The sequence below is a fragment of the Notothenia rossii genome (genome assembly GCF_949606895.1).
Source record: "Notothenia rossii genome assembly, chromosome: 7".
NCBI lineage: Eukaryota > Metazoa > Chordata > Actinopteri > Perciformes > Nototheniidae > Notothenia > Notothenia rossii.
This window is the reverse complement of record NC_136905.1, coordinates 70,843,795-70,870,464: the sequence shown is the minus strand read 5'-3', so window position 1 is coordinate 70,870,464 and position 26,670 is coordinate 70,843,795. Positions and strand designations below refer to the sequence as shown.

At 41.8% G+C, this 26,670-nt stretch overlaps 1 long non-coding RNA gene across 1 annotated transcript in view; it reads right to left on the bottom strand.

Annotated features, from left to right (window-relative positions):
* LOC307047257 overlaps positions 1-26,386 on the bottom strand; it is a 92,216-nt gene extending 65,830 nt beyond the window's left edge. The window contains exons 1-2 of the long non-coding RNA XR_013810380.1: positions 26,244-26,386; positions 16,774-16,830 (exon numbers count right to left, since the gene is read on the bottom strand). This is a non-coding gene — a long non-coding RNA (uncharacterized lncRNA). The remainder of the gene's footprint in view (positions 1-16,773; positions 16,831-26,243) is intronic.
* Between the last annotated feature and the right edge of the window lie 284 nt (positions 26,387-26,670).

The window sequence follows — 26,670 nt, the reverse complement described above, 5'->3', positions numbered from 1 at the left end:
AGTAATGAAAAATAGTATAATAGGGGACCTTTAAGTTTCAATAACCATAGCCTTGTGGGGCCCTAAACTTCAGAAACTGGCTTTGCTTCATCATTTTGAAAAGGACTTTGATGATGCCACATTGTCTCATCACGGCCTCACAGGGTGGAGGAAATCTTGTTACGGCTATCCTTATCTCTTACCTTTAAACTGGGATCAATAGGAGTGGGCGTAGCTGAGCACGACCAAGCCTTAGAAGCTGAACCCTCATTAAGATGCAGACACAGGAGTATGCTAATTTTACCCTACATCCTAGAGAAGTAAAAAGACAACAAAAAAAGGGCTTCATTAAAAAGACCATGCATTATTCAGAGAGCAGCAGGCCAGAGGAATGGCTTAAGGCCAATGATCCACTGCTGGAATCTTTCCCTGGCTGTTCTGTGCTTAATGTCTCTCTCTACTCTTATTTATATATATATATATATATATATATATATATATGGTGTATACATTCATTTATATGTATGTATACAAACACATATATATACATACACAGTACATTCATACATACTCAGATAAAGTTTGTATATATATATATATATATATATATATAAAGAAATATAATGACAAGGCAACTAATTTAGGGTAGTGATTAGGCAGGGTTACATATTGGCCTGAGGGCCTCATGACTGACCTATTTCTATTAACAACAAGATGCCTATCATCCGTTTACATAAACACACACACACTCAAAGATAAAGCTCTAAAGTCTAGGACAATGTTGTTGACAATGATTTGCTCTGTACTCCCTTTGTGCTACTAGAGTTATTGGATGTTATTACTATTTTAATCAGGTTAGTCCAAATTATGTTAGAAACCTAATTTTTTCAGAGTGACTGTCCCAAGACAGAAAAGAAAGAAAGAAAGTCATATAAAAAAATTGATGTCAACCCTCCTCCTTTGGTTTTGGACGGTCATACAGGGTCACATATTCTGACTCCTTGGATCATGATTCAACCGTACTCTGCACTACGTTGTTTCTCAGCCTCCGTCAGGGTGTGAACCAGTTTTCTCATATTAATGCTAAGAAGAAATAACACATTTCTCTGCTGGGAATATTTCTTGAACAGGTTTCTTTTTATTTTATTGGCAGGGATTTCAAATGGCCTAAACTTGCCAGATCAGGGGTCAGGATCCTAAGACAGATGAGTGTGTTTATGTGTGTGTAAGGTTGTTTATATATTCAAGCAACACAATAGGAGGGACAGCAAAGAAACAAGCACTGTCAGGAAGCATACAGCAGTGCAATATCTTATTCCCAGATACAAAACTGGTAGGATTCAATACATAGAGTAATTGTGTCTACAAACTATGGGATGTGTTACTGTGCAGGTTCAGATGGAAAGGAAGTGAAAGAAACAGGAAGGAGGAGAGTCGACTGCTATTGGACGTCATTGCCAGATCAGATCGCACAGCTGCTCGGACCCTATTTATTAACACTGGAACATTGGGAAGTGTGTGTGTGTGTGTGTGTGTGTGTGTGTGTGTGTGTGTGTGTGTGTGTGTGTGTGTGTGTGTGTGTGTGTGTGTGTGTGTGTGTGTGTGTGTGTGTGTGTGTGTGTGTGTGTGTGTGTGTGTGTGTGTGTGTGTGTGTGTGTGTGTGTGTGTGTGTGTGTGTGTGCGCGCGTGTGTGCGTGTGTGTGTGTGTGTTTGTAGCGAGAGAGAGGAAGTCATGTGGCAACAGCCTGCCCTTCTGTCAGTCATCCTGTCACAAGACTTGCACAGTGTGTCCTATTGTGGTTGTGTGTCTGTGCGTGGTGTGGGACTGAATATGAATGCGGCTGCACTGTGAAGGTAATTCAACATGCATCAATCCGAAGCGGTTTCCCAGCCGTCTCCTTCACTTTAGGCGGATTCTTCCAGTGTTTCCAGTCCCATTTAATAGTCCCAGCAAGGATGTGTGTGTTTCCAGGTTGGTGTGTGTGTGTGTGTGTGTGTGTGTGTGTGTGTGTGTGTGTGTGTGTGTGTGTGTGTGTGTGTGTGTGTGTGTGTGTGTGTGTGTGTGTGTGTGTGTGTGTGTGTGTGTGTGTGTGTGTGTGTGTGTGTGTGTGTGTGTGTGTGTGCGTGTGCGTGTGTGTGCGTGTGCGTCGAGCCTGGGCCTGCTCCTGGTCCTGCTCAGTAATGAGAGAAGACAGTGCATCAGCAGCAGAACCCCAGACCTGTCTGCTGTGTTGGAGATATATGGGGCGACCGGGCATCTGAACCCTGTTTGACACACACAGGCACGCAGATGTACACTCACACACACATGCTAGCTCGTACACACACACACACACACACACACACACACACACACACACACACACACACACACACACACACACACACACACACACACACACACACACACACACACACACACACACACACACACACACACACACACACACACACACACACACACACACACACACACACACACACACACACACACACACACACACACACACACACACACACACACACACACACACACACACACACACACACACAATCACCCAAGGGACAGCAAAGGGAAGGGCAGATGAGGACATCTATCTCACACACCAGAGGTAACCCTGCCCAGGACCATCACAAACAAACACACCACTTCTGTCCAGCTCTCAACGTTAATTCCATCCACAGTCTAATAATAGAACAATATTTGTAATTAAAAACAATATTTCTTGATTTATTTCTGACATTATAACCAGAATAAACAGAACAAAAATGAAAAAAACAGGCAACAACACACATCAGAGATTTGCGGTTTGGTTGTTCGACCAAAAATGTACATACCCAAGTTAAAACCAAAAAGAGGCTAGATTGCAGATGCTTACGTATTATATTATTTTAATACAGTCAATGTTTCAGTGGACTGGTACTGACCGGTACAAACACTTTCTCTATACAATATACATTTTACTATTTGGTGTAACTTGACTCTTTTCTACCCTCTACATATCAGATTATCTCTTTGATTCACAATGCCACACAATAAACTGCATTACCCAGGAGGCACAGTGGGCACTACATGGCTCATCTGTTCCCATTCTCACCTACTTGTATTCTCGTCAGCGGAAAGTTTACATTACATTAACATCACAAAAATTGTGCAGATCATGAATCAATAACAAAGGTAAAATTCGTCATCATGTTATGCAGGCCTGGAGCTACATTTAGCGACACTTGCATCATTAAAGAGCCTAATGTTATAACGTTAGCATTGGCAACACCACCTGCAGCTAACTCCACCACTAGCCAACTACGACATTAACAATAAAGTCAAGATGAATGGCTCGACTGTTAGTTGCTGTATTTTCACTCTGAGAACAACTGGCTCATTGTCAAAGATCAATACACATGCCAACACTTGAATTAGGGGAGCACTAGAACTTATTTGTTCACACTTCAAGTGCTTTAAAGCTCTATACTGTAAGTAGATCATGGAAACACTTATTTTTCTGCTGACTTAATAGTAGTATTTTGGAAATTATGCAGCATTTAAAAAAAAAAAAACTACCTTCTGTCTCTCTCACACAGACACACACTAAAGGGGCTGTGTACCAACCAGCACAGGCTTCCTAATTGACTGGGCAGGGGGGTCCAGAGCGTGAGCTTCTGCCAAATACATGTAGACGTCAGCACTGTCCCCACCACGCATCCCAAAAGACTCAATACACACAAGAAGCTCAGGTACACCTGGCAGCATTGCTCACACACACACACACACACACACACACACACACACACACACACACACACACACACACACACACACACACACACACACACACACACACACACACACACACACACACACACACACACACACACACACACACACACACACACACACACACACACACACACACACACACACACACACACACACACACACACACACACACACACACTTCCTGTACCAAGGAAGAGAAAATTGTGCAGGTTAAATTAACTGTGAGTTATAAATGTGCATGCATATATTCAAATACTGCGTATGATCACATTAGAATGATGTAATGCATACTGTCAAATACAAGCCAGGTTAACTTAAATGCGCCCAAACCTCCAGGCTGTTGTAACTTCAATTAGTCCTCTGAGATCACTAGTGTCCTGGATTCCAAGATAAAACTGAGAAGGAGAGAGAATTACGGCTCCTATCCCCCCTTCCAGGCAAATTCCAGCCAAAATCTGGACTGACGATTAAGTAGGATTATGTGCTCTATAGCAAGGTTTTTAGCGACAACTGTGTCCTGCTCAAACCCTGTGAGAGGGTGTGTGTGTGTGTGTGTGTGTGTGTGTGTGTGTGTGTGTGTGTGTGTGTGTGTGTGTGTGTGTGTGTGTGTGTGTGTGTGTGTGTGTGTGTGTGTGTGTGTGTGTGTGTGTGTGAGAAAGAGAGAGAGATACCGATGGAGGAGGAGAGCAGTGGAGAGCGAGCTTTTGTTCCAACTGAGCCCCTAATTAGCCAGGCTAATTGAGCTGTTAATTGATCTGTTGTCTTAATTAAACATCTCCTGACGCTTCTTTGCTCCTTGTAGTTAGGAATCTGAGGGATATGCATGCGTGTGTGTGTGTGTTTGTGTGTGTGTGCAGGAGCATGGAACACAGAGGTAGCTAGCCCAAACACATGATTATAATCTGAGTGGGCTGATGACTCCATTAGACACTTTGGCTTGTTTTAGTTTTGGGCTAAAGCCGTCATTATAGATTAGTTTGGGGGTATTTCGGCAGGGAAATGCATTTAAAGTATAATCTGATTACATTAATCTATGCTAGATGTACTCTGATAAAGCTGCCAATTTCAACTAAATCTGTTGAGTGACAGGCGATAACTTTAATTTCTTACTCAACCGGATCTGATCCTTCACAACCGATTCTCTGTATGATGTTAGCTCTAAAATTAAAATCATCTTTATCATTTACACCTGGAAGCAGGTAAAACGGAGCAGAACAAAAAATGTCATACACTTAAATCATGCAGCGACAGAATTCAATCGTCACACTATCTTGATAAAGAAACCACGCTTAGGAAGCGCACAGGAAGAGATGTGTTCAGTGAACCACTGTCAGTTTCATTTAATGTCTTTCAGGCTCTAATTGCTGCTGAAACCAAAGAAAGTTTATGCTAAACTGCAATAAAAAAAGAAGTTATAGTTTCAGAGTGGATCTTCTCATCTCTCTGCCACATTTATCCATCTACTAATTGCCTTCAATGCTTTATGTAAAGGAGAACATTATAGCAGCTCCTGAAACTATGACATTTAAATGTCATAAATCACTCGGGTTGGTTTTAGGCAACTTTTTATCTAATTAATTTAGTAAAATTTCTCTTTGATTATTTTTTTTAGGGGTAAATTGAGTCCTTTTTTCAGTCTGTGTCCATTTCTCATCACCCTTCACCTCTGTGGAGTTCAAAAGCTGTCAGGTGGTCATTCACACACACACACACACACACACACACACACACACACACACACACACACACACACACACACACACACACACACACACACACACACACACACACACACACACACACACACACACACACACACACACACACACACACACACACACACACACACACACACACACACACACACAGTTATGCTTATACCTGACACATACTGTGTGTGCTGTATGTGTTTGTGTAGGTGTGTCTCCATGTGTGTCCACATCCAAGGGGAGGAGGCAAAGCAGAGACGCTAACTTTATCATCTGCTGAGAGGTGGCAGATGGAGCTTCGGGGATCCTGCGACACCGGTGTTTCCACGCCGACAGGGGAGCACATGAAAGGCAGGCTGTGTCGCCATGCGGCCAGCGGGTGTCAACAAGGATGGGATGAAGTAAAACCAGTGGCATGAGGAAAGAAGCAGAGGAGGGAAGGAGGCGATTGGCATCAAGAAATTCTCATATAGTTCTCTAACAATGATTCATTGAGTGTGGTAATGGTTAACCAGCGTGGAGTGATTTTGTCTTCTTGGGAATGTTGCACAGATTAACTCAAGTGCTGTGACTGAGATGACCTTTGAGCTTAGTGGGAGGAATAGCAACTTGGGTGTAGATATAGTCACATTCATTTGGAATATGTTGCGAAACACTTCTGACAAGCTTTTGAATCTGAATATCTCCAAGCTCTCAACTAAACTCTAATGACTTTCTGACTACTAAGTATGTGGTGAATCTTGACTATAAAAAATGAGAATACGTTGTGACTGCAAAGGTTTTTAACCTCCATACTGTACAAAACACAATTATATAGTCCATCATTTTTGTAGGGACGAGGAGATACAGCAAATGTTGTTAGAGGAACATTTTTGGTTTTAATCAATGAGCCTTTGCCCTGGCTTTCAATAATCAAACAAGCCAAGCACACCATGGCAGATGTCACGCACATACTCTGTGGACTATTAAAGAGGTTACCATGGCAGCAAAGGGTGCTCACACACTGACAAATCTATTGTAGCTCTAACCACTGTATGCCATGTTGAAGACACTTGTGAATTTGGACATGTGAACTATGTGTAAAGAATAGAAAGACCGTTTCTATGGACTATAACCAACCACCGACTTTTATACACAAGTAATAGGCTCTCTTCTGAGGATGCAGTGGTTGTTAGAATAATAAAACATGTCCATTGGTTTTGGGACCACCGGCTCCCCAGAGATCCAACTTTTAATTCCTTGCTTACCTCACTCACTATGTTTATGAGCTGGACTCAGAAGTCTGTGTTCATGACAGGCTCAGATAGCTGAGTGCAGCAAAGTTGTCCCCAACACTGCAACGCTCCACATACAGCCTTTCTACAGATAGCTTTTCAATCTTAATTGGATCTTTTTCAGGTTATAAAAAAACTCCAGATCTAGCTGCATGATTTAGAACTTCCTTCTGTGTTGTGCTCCAAGTGATCAGAGAGTACTAGCCAATAGGATCTACCATCAGAGAGGGAAGTGCAATATATCAACTTCCACATCAGTAGAGAGGAAGACTGCACAGCAGCTTGCTGGTGCAATGTTGCACGTCTGCACGCAGAACTGTAAACAGTAACGCTTACACTGCACTGTTTATGATAGATACGACCACAACTGTAACTCAGGGACTTCTGGTTTACATCTGACGTGTTAAAGATAGCAAAGTGTCAATGTGTCAGTAATATTTCTTCATGTCAAGTTATGGACAGTTACCGTCCTAGCAAATAATTCACTCTGCTACGCTTTGTGAAAACACAGCAACAGGCCAGGTGTTAAAGTTTGATATCAGCTGTCCACTCGTGTTAGGGCAGGAAGGTTCATGCTCAGGCATTCTTCACACTTAATGTAAACAGATTAGCTTGGCAAAGGAGCCAAGTGTACTCCTCTGGAAAGCATTATGTATGTCAAAATAGGACTTGCTAAAAGGTTTTCCAGGTTTTTTCACTTTAGTGCGATAGTGTGGATTTGCAGGCAGGAGTCGGAAAGAGAAAACAAAAGATTAGATTAGAAAGAAGCGGAGGCGGCGTAAATGGAGCAATGATTGATCAATACATTAAGGTGTGAGGTCACTTGAAGTTCAAGATCGCCCACAATTATCTGGGGTGTAGACCATAGAGAATGAGCATCAGCTTATATGAGCAAATCAGAGACAGATCAGGTTTAGGGTAAAAGTTTTAATGTGTATAATCGGGTGTTTAGTCTGCCCTAGGTTTGTATCCAGTGCCGGTCCATTAGTAATGGATTGGGTCCGTGCAGGAGCACATGGCCGGCTGTAACCGGTGAGTGGGTGGGGTGAGGCGGGGTAAACAGGAAGTGTACACTTCCTGCAGCTGCTTTACACCTACTGACCACATGGAGCGATTAGGATAAATTCAGTGATAAACTCAATAGGTGTTCCTCTCCACAAGCACAAACACACTTTGTGTAATCAAATGCCAAATTTAACTATTTCCGAGTTTGCAAAAAGAGGAAATATCCAAAATGACATCCGTTCGGGAAAGTCCATTACACTCCAGAACAGAAGGAAACAAGGCCAAATTGAGAGTGTGCATATGTGGGTGGAGTGTCTGTTTGTGTGTGCACGTGTGTGACTGTGTATGTATATGCGTCCATGGCGGTCTGCCTGTATGCGTCTGCTTGTGATTGAGTCAGGGTGCATTTCTCTGTTTGAGGGAAACTTTGACAGCCTGGCGTCTTTGTTCTAAAGTTCAGACAGGGAAGCAGATGGCTCTTCTCAGTGTGACTTAGCAAGCTAGTTAGCTGCCGAGTGCAACTTCACCGCCTTTGCTGGAGAAACTGATATTTCTGTATTTAACGGCCCAGCTATAGATTAAACTTGTCCACTACAATTATTAAGACTGAAAAAGTGGACATTATGTGGCTAAAATAAGTATTTTTTCATTTCCTCCTTGTTTCTGCTTCTTCAAACTAATTGTAACTATTATTTCAGGATTAAGGAACTTCCTTTAAAACAATGTATCAATAGGATAACATAATTTCCAACAACCTAAAATTAATTGCATTTAACTTCTTGAAATTGCTGAATTAAAATGCAAAATCTAAATTGCCACATTGATCAGTGGGAAGATGGGACACATTCATTTAACCACTCCCCAATTTCACATCAGTGCCACTGGAAACAGTGAATCTATCAGAGAACCATATTGGTATTTTACGGGCTTTATTAAATAACAAACATTTCCAGTGCTGGATTTATTGGGTCCCATTTATAGGCTTGTTCCTAACCCTAAACATGCTGCTTCGTTGACATAATCAAAAGCAAATTTAACTAACCGCTTTACCAGACATTCCTCGTGGTTGTAAAAGCTCTCTCTTTAAAACAAAGCTTGCTCGAGGTTGTTCTCTTTTAATGCCAATTAATCCTGTAAACCACATGACTCTGATCAGCTGATTAATCCCCACCTTCAACAATATTTCCAAATAAAAGACTCCCACCATAAAATCCAGACCTCAAATCCTACTCCTTGTTTGAAAAAACCTCAAACTTTATCTCCAGTGGCAATATGTTCCCCCTTTTACTCTCTCCCTTTCTCCTGCTTCACAAGACGTTTGGTCTTTAATGTATTTCAGAGAACATCTGCTAACTATCACTGAACCTCGTGGGATTTCCATTTAGCCCAGTTAATTACTCTATCAAGCCAGGTTCATTATCATATTCCTCCTCTTAAAAAATGCACCCGACACTGTGCCACCGTGTGCGTGTTTGTGTGTGTATAGGTGTCGGTGTAAGGGTGAGTGTGTACCCAGACATGTGCACACGCTGGTGTAAGTGTCAGTGCATAGCTCGGTCTTAAAACGCATTCCTAATTGCAAGTAGTTGAGCCATAATACTCGTGTTAATGAACCAGAGACGTCTATAGGAGCCGGCTCTGGAAGTCAAGTAGGGAATCTGTTAGTTGGCATCTCCGGGGAGGACGGTGCGCTGGTATTAATCTTGATGAACAACAGCTCTGTGACTTCTGCCTGTCTGTATCGTTCCCTACAGAGGTTAGTCCAGGTGACTGATGGCACAGCCTCTCCATCTCAAAGGAGTAGTATGTGAAACGCTTCATTTGGAAATGAGACCCCCACTGTTTAAAAGATGTGACACTTTCTCTTTAAAAAAAGGTGTTGGCTTGATTTATTTATTTAGTAAGTGATTAATCCCCCTACGTGCCAACAGGGAGCCTGTGCCAGCATGCCGGACACATCACGGACAATCCACTGCAGCACTAGTGACCACTATGACCTTAAAATATTATTAATGTTCCCTGCAAAACCTTTCCGACCAAAAAAACACTTTTTCAAAAAAAGTACACGACCAGCAGGGTGTGAAGTTTAACAAACAAGACATTTTTCACCCAGAAGGTCACATTCCTCCTTCAGAGATCAATAGACAGTCGCAAACAACAAAAACTAATAATACATCAAGAAAACACGCTCTCAAAATGGATTCCAAGTGCTTTCAAATGACACCCTTTATAATGACTTGACTGTCGTATCATTTATAAAGTGCTTTCAAGTGAGCGACTATTGTTTTGTTTTTAGAGGTCACAGGATTTAAAGCATCGCCAGCTGTTCTGCTTAACAACCATCAAAGGAAAGACCATCAGAGATCCATCTTCTGTAATGTATGAGCTGAAAAGATTGGCAGGATCAGCGAAGCCATCGGAAAGTAACAGGGTTCCTGGTTCAAAAACAAGCTTTGACACCCAAGGCTTTACAATTACTAAGAGTTAGTCATGTTGAACTTAAATGCCTCGAAACAAAGAAATAAGTTCTAGAAAAGAGAAAAGAAAAACTTAAATGATTTATTTATTGGAGGCAGGATAAGGGATTTTAATATTCTAAAGGCAGCACATTTTACAGCCAAAACAACCCAATTATCAGATACAGGTTAAAATCAGGCATTATCATCTTTCCTCTGTTGCTAGGACACCGTGCCTGGATTAATGACCGTACTGATATTAGAATAGGATTTAATACATCTGGAGGGCTTTCATTATAATTTTAAGGGTAGTTCTCTGCCACACCATTATTCCACTGTGAAAATAATGACTTAAATGTGTATAGTAGAGGTTTGTGATAGTCAAATTGACACCCATTCTAAATAAATTCTGTGAAGACCCTGATTTTCTGTAACATTGTAAACTGTTTTCATGTCGTCGTCTTCAGTATCAATCAGCCCTCTCTCTAATAATTACCTTTCCATTATTGATTGAGAATTCAGACCCCACACTGAGAGGCTTTCCGCTACATATAGACTGGTTTCCCTATATGAGGATCTATATTATATGGCAGTGGGTGTTCACAGAGCGCAGAGCAGTGAAATGTACCCTTTGATGAGATTAGCTGAGTGGTGTACTTGAAATAACCTTTCATGCGCTGCCATTATTGTATTAATCTATTCTAAAACAATTTGGTTGAATTAATTAGGCCCTACATATTTCAGCAATGCTCACAGGCTGCCTGGAAACAGATGGCTCTGAGGGCGAGCCACTCTCCGACGGATGTGTATGGCTGAGGAGTGAAATGGAGAGAAGAGAAATAGGAATGACGAAGAATATGGTGGCGTGAAAGGAGAGGGAAGAATGGAAGAAAGTGAGGTGTGTCACCAACACCTGTGTATTGTGTACCTGAGAGAAAATCAGTCAAAGCCTGAGCAAAGAGAAAGAAAGTTCTTCGGGGTCTCGGGTCCTAACGCCCATCGGTTCCTCTGACAGGAGATTGGTAGCTTAACAACAGTTGGGCGAAGAAGACTATTATCTCGATCCTACAGTGTTCTGGATGGGTTCAACCTTGAACAGCTTGTAGATGATGAGCCTATCCATATGGTGTTCAAATCGCTCAGCGTTTCCTGAGCCATTAACCTTCAGGACACCTTGCACTTGTCCTACACTTTGACAGACAGCTCTGTGTACATTTCATAAAACATCTCCTCTATTTAGTAAAAATGTATACAGTGAACTCAAACAAACATATTAGTGTGTCTCTATCTGTTTAGGTTGTTGCCTCTTTAAATGAAGCAATGTCTACATGCAAAACATTTCACATGATATAGATGCAAGTTGTATTACTGCCGCTTATAGCTGCTGGAACATAATTATTTCCAGAAGATCTGAGGATAATTATAAGGTTTAAGAATGTTATGTTTTTATTATTTATAATTATTCTATGATCATAGAATGTATTTACTTATTTGTATTAAACTTGTTTTATTTTATTAACCTTTTAATATCCTATATTTTTTAAGAGCACATTTCATTTTTTTGAAAGGTGCTACATAAACACAATTTGTTAGTTGATTGAAAATAAACATTCAAGTCAAAAATTATACATTTTTTATATTTTTGTATTTCATATCCCCTTATTCTTCAGGTTACCCAATACACTTATCTGAACCCATGTGTGCAAACAAACTACCAATATAGACAATGTCTTAGTGGTAGTTGTACTGTTAGGGTTTCTGCTCACTCATAGGTGGAGTGTCACTTTCAAAGGGATTTGCAACAGGGCAAAGTGGTGAGGACAGTCGAGATGTTTTACAGACCCTGGCGTGTAGATTTAAGAGCAGAGGAGCTCGAGTGCTGAAGTGCCGAGGCATTTACAAGCCGCTGCCACATCATGAAGGACAAGTTAATGGGTAGCAGGGAGGGGGAGGACCATAATGCACTTTGTGGCCCGGGTCCAGCCGAGTCTTGACTTTTCTTTAACAGGAATCTCAACCTTGCCCTCAGCAAAGAAGGACAACAAAGGAGCGAAAGTGAGAGCAAAGAGGGAGGGAGGAAGTAATGAAGAGGCGGAGAGACAGTAAGAAAGATGATACAGAGGTTCTGAGGTTAGCTAATGTTGCCACAGAGTGCTTAGCTCAATCCAAGTCCACGTCAACTCTTATTTCAGGGTTTTGGTAATGGACATCAAACCTCTGGCGCTGTCTCCGGAGCCAGGGAAATTAAAGTTTTCTAACTCCTGACTTGGCAGGAGCTATGGAAAATGATACCTTTCACCTGAGAGGGAGGGAGGGAGGGAGTAGTGAGAGTGATGTCACTGGCAGAGTTCTCTCAAGCCATTTGAGAAACAGCTTGAGCGGGAGACACAACACAGGAAATGAAACACGGAGGGTGTGACGCGCCAGCATCAATCTATTATATGTTATATTTCTATGACACGAGCTGATAAACTACAAATTACTATAGCACATTACCCTAACTGCCCTCTCTCTTTCTCTGGCAGCATGGCAGGTTGTGGCCCGTGCCAGTGTCTCCTCTCTTCCCGCATCACTACCGTTTAAACTAACATGGACGTCCTGCTGCCCAACACGAGCCTGGCAGAGTGATCCCTTGTGCCTGCTTTTATTACCTTGTTGACACCAGCTGCTAGTTTTAAGCACTTTTAAATGCTGAGGCTCAAATCACAGAATTAATGCCGTTATTCCTGCCCAGCTTTCTTTTTGGCAATGCTTTTAAGCCCCAGACTTAACAACAAGCCTGGGTTTTATGCATTCAGACAGCTGGTGGGAATAAGGCAGTTGCCAGTGGTATAAAACATTGTGTGTATGTGTGTATTAATATGGACAGTGTGTGCCTTCGCGTGTGGGAGGGCATCTGAATATTTAAAAACTGTCTTTTAAAAGTTACTTGTCCGCAGTCCAAATATAAAAATTGCACATTTGTGGTACTGGTCAGTCTTTGTAAACAAGCAGTTATCTCTCTTGCTCAATATTTGGCATTAATAAAAGGTGATTCAAGTGCGGTGGAAACGTGACATACTGGAAACCAAATGTTGCAGATTCTTCCTTCCTCTTCACCAGTTTGACACTCAACTTCCACTCTCCTCGCTCTGGCACGCTTCATTACTATTACGCCTGTGTGAAGTCACTTGCCTCTCACACACACACACACACACACACACAGACACGCCACCGCCGCACAACCACACTCACGAAAAGTGTGCATCCCTGTGTGCCCACCCCTACACCCACACTTCTCCTCACTTCACACACACAAACTAAGCAATGCAATCTAGCAGCTGTACCTCTCCTTATGTGCAGAGAGTGTTGATCCCAGTTCTTCTCTCACACACAGCGAACATATGTCAGTCAGAAACAAGGCAGACTCGGTATTCCTTCTTCTGAGTAAAAAGTTTGCTACTCTTTTAATACAGCACTTCTGAAGTCTTGCACAGAAAGACCATAAGCTATAAGTGGAGGTGACCTTGCTGTGTGTGTGTGTGTGTGTGTGTGTGTGTGTGTGTGTGTGTGTGTGTGTGTGTGTGTGTGTGTGTGTGTGTGTGTGTGTGTGTGTGTGTGTGTGTGTGTGTGTGTGTGTGTGTGTGTGTGTGTGTGTGTGTGTGTGTGTGTGTGTGTGTGTGTGTGTGTGTGTGTGTGTGTGTGTGTACAAAGGGAGGATCTGACATGCCTTAGGTAAAACAAATACAGACTCTGATAGATGCCAGCAGCACCTGTCTGATTTACATTTCCTAATTGCAAATGAATTACCAAAGAAACATTTCACCAGCACCCACAGGCAATACCACACACAGACGAGTTATACCTGAAAGGGAAAGTGTTTCCACAGGAATATTTTTAGGAGATTTAGAAAACTTCCACAAGAGCCAGAGGCCCCCTGAAGTGTGTTTGGATGTATGTAGGAATGCAAATGTATATGTACTTACAATAGCAACTGTGGAGTTTATGCTAAAGCTTTGACAGAGATACAGACAGGGAAACCCAACAGCTCCTTCTACCATTTAATAAGGGAGTAGCATTGAAGCACATTTTCCCTGAGGCTCATTATATTCATGTCCCTTGCCTATTCTGGGATTGTGAACATGTATTAACCTACCCATTATTTACATGTTGTTATTATTTAAACTAATAATAAAAAAGGTACATTTTTCGGTCAACAAACAGAAATGCTGGCCCAAAGACTTTCAGTTGTTAAAACATAAGACAAGGATTAGCATGAAATCATGACAATGTGGCAATTTTGCTAAGAAATATTTTTTTAAAAGGAATGAGCATTTGTTTAAGAAAAAGTAAAATATAAAATTATTCAAAATATATTCATCCTCCATAGTTGATTTAAATGGAAAAAAATATACATTTATATTAAAGACATAAATAAATACAATGAATAGATCAGAAAAACAATAGTGGGAATTCCTGTTGTGTAGCATACTGTATGATGACTCACCCTCATTTCTTCATTCATCAGATTACAATCTCACCACTTTCCCACTCAGCTGCCACCTGAGGTGAGAAATGGTCCTGAGGGTCTAGAACCGGTCCGACAGGTTGAGGCAGTCAGAAAAAGCAAAGGCCCCCTCGCCCTAACTTCAGGACAACAGCAAACAACACCTGTGCTGATGATGTCATGCTCTCAAGGGTATCCCATACTCGCCTGAAGACATATTCAGGTCTTAACCTCTTTCTTCTTCACCTATCCATGCTCTCCCTGAAACCACACACTTCCTGTTCCACCAGTTCATCAATAGTGAGCATCAAATACCAAACACATCTAAAAATTAAGCAGATTTAAGATTGAAGTCACACTGTTGTCCATTGTCATCTTTAACCTAGACCATAAGCCTAGCCCTAGACTATTGCAAACGCATATTGAGTTTAACTGTTTGCACAAATAACTGCACAAATAACTGTTTCTCAAATCCACAATATTTCTGTCATACTGCTAAAGAGATAGCAGCAAATTACAAAACACAGAGATAAAGCATGAAGGACAAGCAAGAGAGGAATGCAGGTGTCACAGGTGGATGCTGATATTAGTTGTGTATCTATATGCACACACACACACACAGTGACTGCATGTGTGCTTTTTAATAATACTGTGTGATTGTAACCATGCAAGTATATGTCAAATAAACAAAGATATCAAAGTAGAATATAAACCCATGTTTAAATCCTTTTATCTAAACTTTTTTAGTTCCTGCGATCAGAGGTGTGTTGTGGTAGCGAGCCACTCGTCTTTGATTTGGGAGCACAGCGCTGTCACTGCCGAGCACAAAGACACCACACACACATACACACATACACACACATAGCAACACAACCCAAGCAGCGGGAAACAAGAGAGGAGCAGCTGTGAGTTGCACTCATCAGTTCAGATTGAGGGAGACGCAGGCAGGCTGGTAAACAGACACAGATGTACGGAGCTGAGCAGAACAGAGAGTGGGAGAAGAGGAAGGTCACCCTTTCACAATGGGAAGGTAGCGGCAAAGTCAACAACACTTGCAGCGTGACTAAAGCTGCGGGGAAACAAAATCTGGTCAAAGTGGAACATTTTTACTTTTTTTCTTTTTGTTAAGTGAAAGCTTGTTCTGTTATTTGGAAATAAAAACATTTTTAGGAACCACTTTTATAGTTAGGGATATATGGGATACAGATTTCAGTATAGTGTCATGTGGCATGTTATGTTTATGTGATATATAGAATATGCTTTTTCCATCATTGTTGTTTTCTTTCTTCATTAGATTTCGGACACATCCAACATTTTTATTAAAAAAATTCTGATCTAAAATGATAGGAAAGAGTGAATAAGGAGGAACTTAAGCTCTTTAATATATGTTTTAATATATGTTCTCATCTGACTAACACAATGTTTCTGCAACAGTGACCACAGCGGGAGTCACCGGGATGCTTCCGCATGTCAAATTGTCATCATCCCAGACCCACACAGGCCTCTAATGAGCAATAACCAAATAATGGAGACACACACACACACACACACACACACACACACACACACACACACACACACACACACACACACACACACACACACACACACACACACACACACACACACACACACACACACACACACACACACACACACACACACACACACACACACACACACACACACACACACACACACACACACACACACACACACACACACACACACACACACACACACACACACACACACACACACACACACACACACACACACCTTTGTCAGCAACTGTTGCCTCCCCTGAGGGTGACACCCCACCTGGGAGCTCAATCCTGTCAATGCTCACTATCTCAGTTTCCCTTTCAGCGCTGTGTACTCTCTCTTGTTACACTCATTCCCTGAGTTTTCCCCAGCCCAGGGTGAGTATTAACCTCAGTCACAGCTCCAGATACTTCAGAAGAGAGTGGAGATGTGGCATAATGAGGGATCATTGTTCAACTTGAAGAGTTCACTTGAAAAAACCGACAATGAGAAAAAGTCTTTAAACAGATTAAGAGAAGGGTGCAAACAAAATGGCACCTACCTGTCGTCACCGAAGTTTTTCGCCGAGAAAGGATGATTTCGGGCCGCTTGTGGTCGCCTATAGAGAGACGATCATGACACGTTCTTGTTAGAGGTACCATAACCTTAAGTGAAGTATAGATCAATTTCAAAAAGCACAATGAGTAGGATTTGTCAATCGCGGTGGGAAAACTTTTAAAAATTAGCCTCTCCTCACCGGCTCGATGAGGGTTACGTTACTCGCCGCCAGATAAACCCACATGTGTCTGCTTTGTATAGCTATATTAGTATTATGTGGCACTATTTTTAATGTATTGTTATTTCGTTTTGCATGCTTACAATCTAGCACATGGTCGTTCGTTTTTATAGCCATGTATGCCCAGAAACATCCTAGACACAGCAAAAGGAAAAGACAATAGAGAATACAGGCAGAGGGCAGGATCTCTGTAGATTCACCCTATTTGGCCTAAGTGATGATTGTAAGAGAATATTTGTGGATGAGTTCATACAGTATTATAAGGAAAACCCTACTCAATGTGCCTTTAAATCAGCCTTTAATATGTAGCTCCATTACAGGACAGACTGTTGGTTGTTGCTGGAGCAGCTGAGCTAGGTTCGACGGGATCTTCTGTATCAGAGTAAAGCAAAGCAGTTTAGAGGACTATTATTCATTTCGACTGTAATTTCAAACCTTCTTTGACTTTCTCCTTCACTCCCTCCCCCCTTCTTACTATAAAAAAGAAAATACACATTGCCATGTTTTCATAGAAAGTGAGATGCTGTGGACTAAACTCCATGAACTGCCTCCCCCTCTCCACTTTTGTGTTTTCCCTAAATCACTCTTTTCCACCAAACTATGTGGTGTACTGTCATAGTGCCTGTTACTTTAACAAAAAAAACATAGCCAAGTAGTTTCCAGCAGTTTTGCAAACTTTCAGATTTTTGATTAAGCAACAAAACACAACATCAAAATGACCCTGCGCAACATTTAACTATTAAACCTTCACTGTTGATGTCCCTTTTTCCGGTTTTTAAAGAAACACGGTCTTCTATATGTTACACAATCACAGTAAGTTACAAACTGTTACAAACACTTCCAGCAAAAGTTTACCGATCCTAGCCTCAAGGCTCCAGTAATGTCTAACCGTCTGAGGTAAACATTTACCTGCGGAGCCGATCAGACATTAATGAGTGATCACCACCTGGAGCTAAACCATTCTCCGGTTCCTGACTTAACATGCTAATAAGTTGTCCAGGTGTGCGAGTGTGTGTGTGTGAGCACACACACACAAGCCAGGGTGTTTGTAGCCCGCAGGAGGTATAAGTGAAAGACCACCAACCGAACAACGAACCAGGTGGTGAAATCAAAAGAAGACAAGTCGGTCCAGCAACTGTTATCCTCAAACAGCCAAACTTCAGGGGGTTGAATCTGTGCTCTGCAGCTGCTGCTTAAAACATCTGACGTTCTGAGACAGAAACGCTGCAGACAAGCAGTAACGACATTATGTTTTGCAATATTTGCTACATATCAAATCCATGTATTGAATAGAAGTGTCTGCACCAAATAAAATTAAATGTTTGCAACTTGTACTTATTTGGAACGTTAGAAAGCTTCATCAAAGTGCACTTGTGCCCTACAAAATCCTTAATTGGAAGTTAGCTCATTACCGCGACACTGTTTTGCGGCTAACGCTTGTGAGACACCACAGTCCCAAGTGGGGACCCCAGGTGAGGACATGCAGTAATTGGACATTTCGGCATGATTAAAGGGCGCTTAACTGATTTCACATATGATGTTCAGTCTCCTCATTAAGGTAAAGACCGCTCGGCTTGTGAACAGTTGTTTAATGTCTAGCAACGGAGGTAATTTTTCCTGGTCTGATGATGTTGTTTGGGTTAGCTCAGCTTGGGCTTGTATCGAGGCGATCAGTGAGATGCATTGTGGGATCTTGGATGGATTTTGACCCTTACACAGGGTATATGCAGGATTCCTGAATTCAAATGTAATACCTTTTAAAGGTAGGGTAGGTAATTTTGAGAAAGCGGCTCGAGATACACTTTTTGTTATATTCCATGGAATGCTCTTAACATCCCGATAGCAATGAATATCTGAAGTGCTTTGACAAAAAATCCATTAAAAAATGTCATCTGTGGAAGCCGTAGTACTGTAAAAAAGCATGACCAATCATTTTAGCCGGCCCGGCTAAAATAACTGGATGGCCTACCTGCCTGTCAGCCTTCCATCTGTGCAGAAACTTATCTCGTGCCCTCATTGGTCATGTGCGTGTTCGTGTGTGTTGGAGGAGGGGCTCTGTAAGGAAGTGGCAGATTTTTTCCGGCTGTGTATTTTCAAATTCTAGCGCACTCGAGCTGGTTTCCAAAATGACCTACCCCACCTTTAAGACCTTTTTTAAGACCCTTTCCATACATTTGAAGACCTCATCGCCACTTCAAGTTTTAACCGGTTACATTGGCGCAACATTTACTATATACAGTATTGATTGTCCTTCCTCCTTATCTTCCAACCATTTGGACGCAAACTTGCATTTCCCCATAACGATGTTGTTTAACAACCGGCGTAAACGGACCTTTGCGCGCTATCAAGCAGCAGTCAGTCAGTGAGCGTGCGATGTCCTGTTCAGATGACGTCAAATCCAACGGGATGCCATAACGCAATGATTACATTCAGGCACACTTTAGACTACAACCTCTTTGGACAATTTATATACTTATTGAAAACAAGCTACAAAATGTAATACGTTGGAAAATGCCGTTTAATAGCCTAATTTTCGCTAAATTGATTTATCAACTTTTAATACTTTTTAAGACCCCGCGGACACCCTGTCTTGGCTTCTACTGCCTCAATGTTGGACATCATCTATTTAACCCGCTTTTGTTAGTTCCCGGCTTTTTAAACAAGTTGTACGAGTCCTGCTTCCTGTATAGGTAAGGGTAGTTAAACATCCAATGAAATGGTCACTTCCTAGAGATCATTGCATCTTCACTTAGAGGTCTGCTGCACTAGAGGTTGTAAATAAAAAAATTCTAACCAAGCAGCAACTGATGACAAAATGTTTAACAATTCCCACTTTAAGCAGGCATTTCTCTCCAGAACAGTTGGAAAGATGTGTCATAGTCCAGTCATCAAGTAGGAGAAAACATTACATTGAGGAAGTGATACAATTAAATGTATGGTAGTGAGATATCATACAGATGAAACAAAAGCTATAACTACTTGTTTCACTGTGACAAAACCTAAGTTTGATGCTCGACATGCCCATCTACAGGCATTCTGCTATAACCTTAGTTTCAGATAAGGGTACACTGCCTCCTGCATCGGCACTACAAAACAGTTCATTAAGATTGTAATTCCTAGGGATACTGAGCTGGGAGCACCATAACTAAATCCCTCTCCTGTGAGAAGTGTGCAAAGTTTGATAAGCCAGCTGAGATAGGCAACTTTTCCCTTCTTCACTCCCACCATCACCTTGAAAGGGAAACAAGCACTGAGACTCCGATGGACCCACGACATATTCTCATTTAGCGGCTGTGCTGTTGTGGGATGTCATGGCTATTAATTTTATCTGAGCTTCATTAATCCACATTTTCCCATCCAGGCCCACTGTCCTTAATCATCATTTCAGCCTTTGCCAGCATGGCCTCTGGTGGCCAAATACAGTGAGGGTCACAAACAATGTGCACTCTGGAAGTGAATGCACACATACGTATACATACAAAACACAGATAATAAAACAGGGCATCCATCTCAATCACACAGTATTGGACGCATGTCATTACATTCCTCTCACTGGGGTGAAGCATACAAAATGTATGCACAAACTACTGCAGTGCATAACGAACCAATACAGACTGAAAGCCATAACACTTGGCAGGTTGTGACCTCCACTAGAATGGATTCATTTTGTACGGCACTCTTGAGCGATATCTGATTTGTGAAGAGGCTGAAGGTCAATCAGCAGTGAGAGCAGAGAGGGAGGTAAAGCTACAATCAGAAGGGAGGCTTTAGAAACGCTAGCTGTTAGAAAAAAACCCTCTCTGGCAATTGAGTGGTGTTGAAAGAACCGAGGACTATCAAGACTGTCTTAGCACAGCTCGGTCCAGGTGGGCGATTGGTTGGATACTGCTTATTGTTCCAGCAGATCTGAGCTGTTTGCCGTTATCTGAATACCAAATGGTTCCAATTTGCTGCGTGAAGGGAGGGGGGGGGGGGGGGGGGAGAAATACCACGGAGGGGGCCAATACACACAATGGAAACTGGAGAGGGTAATCTGATGGAAATCTCTGAATGTTCCTCTCCCTGCTCGCTAAAGGTTAGCCCGTTTAACTGCCTGTCTGCTGGTGGTTGCTTGCTATTTATTCAGCGAGACAGACAGACAGAAATACGTGCAAGAATGGGTGTACGGCGTACGCATAAGAGGAAATCAAGATTTTATCAGTAATATCAGTTGCGTTGACTTCTCTGCAGGATCTAATATTGAAAGGCTGATCTTTGACTTTTAACTCAAGATCATCCGTTGACCTTTGACCTCTATATACCCAAGTAGAGCCTTTGAGCTAAGTCTACAACTCAGGCTAACGTTTCCAATCAGATTTTTTTATCTCACTTAAACAGCAGCATAAGCAAATCATCCCATAATAATGCTCCACTCGATACATATATACAAAGCCATGCAGAGAGCAGTGGATATGGACTGTAAGCAAGTAGAATAATTGTGGTAGAGCAGAGACAAAAGCCTTTTGCATTGTGACAGAGCAGATGTTAAGAGTAATGACTGTGGAGATTACCCAATAATTGTAGCAACCTAAATCATTTCAGAGGGGGGGGATAGAAAGAGAAAAAGGGAGAGGAGGAGGAGGAGGAGGAGGGATGGAACAAAGGAAGATGAACCACGGATGAAGCAAAGAACACCTTATTGTAGGAAAATGTAAAATAGGAAAATGTAAATGCTTTGCTATTCATTTCTCTAAATGTTTATAGGCAGACAGCTCATCTGTCGTTGCGTAAAAGACGTGCGAAAGCTTCCAGAAATGAGTGGCTACCATGTTTTGTATTGGGGGGGTGGGTTGGGGAGATAATGGCGATTATGAAAATGTGGCTGCAAGTGTTATTGTCTGTGTTTGGGAGCTAATCGCTGTGATGCAAGCTGCTGCCTGGGGCCAAGGATAGAGGACAGAGAGGCCCCTCCATCTAAGAGTGTGATGACACATTTCTCCCTAACATCCCATAACAACATCGTCCTCCCCCGACCTCCAGCATCAACCCCTCACCAGCATCCTGCCTCCCCCTACCACAGTTCACCAAAGCCCGCATAGGTCAGCAGATCAGAGGCCCAGGCACCTGCTAAGAGCCCTGTGTGTGTGTGTGTGTGTGTGTGTGTGTGTGTGTGTGTGTGTGTGTGTGTGTGTGTGTGTGTGTGTGTGTGTGTGTGTGTGTGTGTGTGTGTGTGTGTGTGTGTGTGTGTGTGTGTGTGTGTGTGTGTGTGTGTGTGTGTGTGTGTGTGTGTGTGTGTGTGTGTGTGTGTGTGTGTACACTTACTCTCTCTCTCTCTCTCACTTTCTCCGTTGTCGCGTTGATTGTGTAATAAACTTTATTCAGCTAACCGTGAATTATTTTTAATTGAACTAAAAAGTCATTTTCTTAATTGAAACAGCGGGGGAAGGGGCAGCCCAGATTAACGATGTAAAGGAGTGTTTTTCTCTCCCACTCTCACTCTCCTAACATCTTGAGACTTTTATCTTGTCTCATTCTTTTCCCCATTACAGTTCGTCTCACCATATTTTTCCCCCATCCTACGCTTTCAGGAAAAAGCCATTAATCTACTTAGCCTCACACCCTTCTTAAAATCAAGACAGGGTTATGCTGAAACATGTCACTTGTGCTCTACAATCCTTGTTTGCCAAAAACCAATACCCCTTTTTCACACGTGTATATACACTGGCATTAGGCAAATTAATTGTTTTGTCAATGCCTTCCATCAAAATGTTAACATTCAAACACAACCACTAATACCAATAAAGCCCTCTGTTGCCAGAATTGTAAAGCGTTATACATCAGAGCATGCTAGTGTTGTGCATGTCCACTGCTGTACTGTAACACCTTTGTTTACACAATGCAATGCTGGATCTTAGCGCTTATGTTGGTATGCCAAATGTGTCTGATTTACTATGAATGAAATAGCAACTTCCCATTCATATGTCCCCTGTTGAATGCTATATAAGGTTAACAGTAAAAGCTGCATGTGGTAAAAGCAGCCACAATTACATAAAGCATATGTACTGTAGGCCAAAAGCAATAATAAATGCAATTGCACAATAATGATTTCCAGTATACCCTGTTTACAGTGTTGGCTACATGTTAAGCTGCAGTGGAAGACTACTGGAGCATAATGAATACATCTTGTTTGAGCACTAATAAACCAAATGCAATATATTATTTGTTCTGGCAGTCACAAAAACCGAATCTTGGCATTATTTTTGACAAAGTGTTGCAAGTCTCCAGATTTCACATACACGACCTATACTACTAAAGCCCTATGTTGCAAGAAGTTTAAAGGTCACATATTATGCGAAATACACTTTTTCATGTTTTTGACACATAAATAAATCTCCCTTCTGTGTAAAGAGATATTATATATAAAAAGTATGTCACTCTCTTGGCGTCCCGATCCATTTATATAAAAACCTTTCTGAATATTAGCTCAACAGATTACGGCACGTTGTGATGTCACAATGCTTTTTTGGGTTGTGCAACCATTAGCCAATAACCAACCAAGGAAGAGCAACATTGTTTTTTGTTTTTTAAACCAAACATCTGGGGCATGGGAAGTGGCTTCTCATTTGAATTTAGAGACATATAATCAGCACTTTTGGAACAGGGCTGAAACAGAGGGGTTTATGGCATGCTTCAATTCATGACCTGTTTGGTATTTCAAGACATTTCTTGTACATATCTGAGACCTATAATATATTGATGAAAAACAGTATAATAGGGGACCTCTAAAGGGTTACACACAAGCCATCATCGCCTAGTCGCCATAAACCTCATCCCAAATACAAAATCTATGTGGGAGAGTGAACTATGCCACAAAGAGGAGAAGCAATGTTTTGGAATTCAACCCACATACCAGAGCTACAGCAGAGCTTCAGGAAACAGTCACATTCCAGTAAACACATGTGGAATTACCAGGGCAAGAGCTCCTGGTCACCAGCCTAGCCAAATATTATCTCATACAGAACAATATCCCCCTCCCCCCCCTTTACATAGCAGCTATTGGCTGAGAGGGAGGAAGTGATGTATATTGACTTTTCATTTGTGTCTTGCTGACTGTGCTGACAAAAAAGGACCAAACCACTTCCAGCTGCTAAACAGAGAAAACAATCGCGTTCTGCTGAACATGATTCAGCTGCATTTTGCTTCTCGATTTAGTGTTTTCATCACGCGTTTCTATTGCTCCACTACTGCCACAAATGTGAGTCATGCAGTGGTTAAAGTAGCATAAATGGCACTCAGCCCATTATCGCAGTAATATTCCTCTAAAATAATTAGTACATTACATGTAATATAACCAAATGAGGCCCCGAAATGACATAGCTGCTCACGTTAATGAGATCCATGGTCACAAAAAACAAACATTATCCATCTATTCCTGCTGATCTGCCCGCATTAACACATGACCTTTGCAACATGAACATTCTTGTCTAACAATACCAATCGTCTTCTCTATTTGTCTATCTTGAGAGTGTGTCTCATCCAGCTCGCACCTTGTCAGTCATAAAAGCAGAGGGAGAGGGGGGAGGGGATGAGCGAGGAGGAGGAGGAGGAGGGGGAGGAGGAGGAGGAGGAGGAGGAGGAGGAGGAGGAGGAGGAGGAGGAGGAGGAGGGGGGGGGATAAGAAGAGTGCCATTACCAGTGTTCTGGACCCGTGTCTTCCCAGGGTGAATAATTACGTCTGACATGTCGTGAATAGGGAGGGACATTATCGCCGTGATCCTTCGTACCCCCTCTGTGTGTTCCCTTGCACACACACACACACGCACATTAGGGCCCCTCTGAATGATTTAGGGGGTCTGTTAATAATGCAGGGGCTCCTAGAGCTAATTAGGTAAGTAGCAGAGGGTGCAGGCTGTGACGCCTCAGCTCACTGATACGAGCTGTAAAGGAATGAAGTATCAACTGCACCCTAACTTCAATACTGGCCCTGATTGTTTCCAAAGGGGATGGATTAAATTTGTGCTTACGATTAAGTTTCACTATTGATCTTGGCGCCAAAATGGAGGCCTGCTGCAGCTTCACTATTCTCTTTCTCTCATCCGCATGCATTATGAATTATTAAGTGGATGAGGAAAGGTAATAGGTAACAGGTCTGAATGCAGTGGCCCTTAGGTATTTTTGACAAGCAGCACCAGAGGTTGAAAGGTAACAGGGATCTGTGTGCTCCAAGAAAATCAATAGAAAGTGATTATCTTGAGAGGGAACAAGTGGAAAGCCAAGGTGGGCCTTGTCACATGTGCAATCTCTCTCCCCCTCTCTCTGGCGCCATAGCTGTCAGCCCTGTAAGTGCAGTGTCAGGGTGATTAGAGAGCAGCGGGGCCCAGACAGAGCTCAACCTCCAGATGGGCCCTCCAGAGACGCAGCGCCACAACAAACCCCAGCCCAGGGTCAGGCCCGCTCCAACAGCCTCCCTGCCTGCAAGATGGGCCCCCTTAGTGCACAGTCAGGAAGCATCTTGTATTAGAGATTGCAGGGTCGATGATATATAGCTGCTTTATGGCACCTTTAGGGTAAAGGCAATTATTTTTAAAGGGCTGATCCACCCCAAATGCAAAAACATATATTTTCCTACTCAGAGGTATGCAGACATGCAGATGATTTATTTGAGATGTATGCCTCCACCAGAACTATGCTGAAGAAATTGCGACAGTTAAAATGTTGACTATGAGTTATGTGGATTTATAATAAAAGGCATACTTTTTTCAGGTAATGTAAATGTGCAAAACTGTAAGCATAACAAACTAACTTTTCATAAACATTTTAGAAATGCTTATCTTACAAATTATGTAAATAACAATACTGTAAGTATGCTCATTGCTCAGACAATGTGATTTCTTTTTTTTATTGGAATGAACTATTCCTTAAATATAGGCCTAAGTTAGTAAAACTAAGTTCCAAACAATGGTTATAAGGTTTTTGTTTAAATAGCTGTATTATATGGACCAAAAAATAACATTAAGTGGAATAGTTAAGATTGTAGTAGCCAGAGTTATTTAACTGTTACAAGAAAAGGCACTATAGTTCAGAAAATTAAGTGTCTATTGGAACATAACGATAGGAATGTAATTTAGCATGTCGGATTAAAATTCAACCAAAAAAAGTTTCAATTTATGACAGCTAACAAAAAGCAAACTCCATAAGATGTAGATAAGGAAGGCTAATTTGGCTAACACTTATTATCAACAGGCCATGTAGCTTACCATCACTCTCGCTGGTAACTTGACACGACGTCCCGTTAAAATTTCCAGATACAGGCTAGGTGAGGTTTCAGAGGTCAAAACGTTTAACCAAATGCATGTAAACAAATGTCCGTTTACACAATATTTCCCTCCAAATGCACCTACGGCTACGTAAACACTACAACTCACGTGGAGGAAGTCGCGTAGGTAAAATGTGTTGGCAAGATGGAAGTTAGCTTGATATTGGATAAAAACGTAATATCTTTATTTAATATATCTAAGTGGACAAAGCTAAAGTGATGAATATGTACTTTAATGTCGCGGAAAGAGAATTTCGATTATTTAAACCTACTCTTATGATAAGAAAACATATCTCTGATGAGAGCTGATGACTAATGAGAAGCTTACTTCTTTTTAGATGAATTTAACCACAAACGGCAATTTGAAC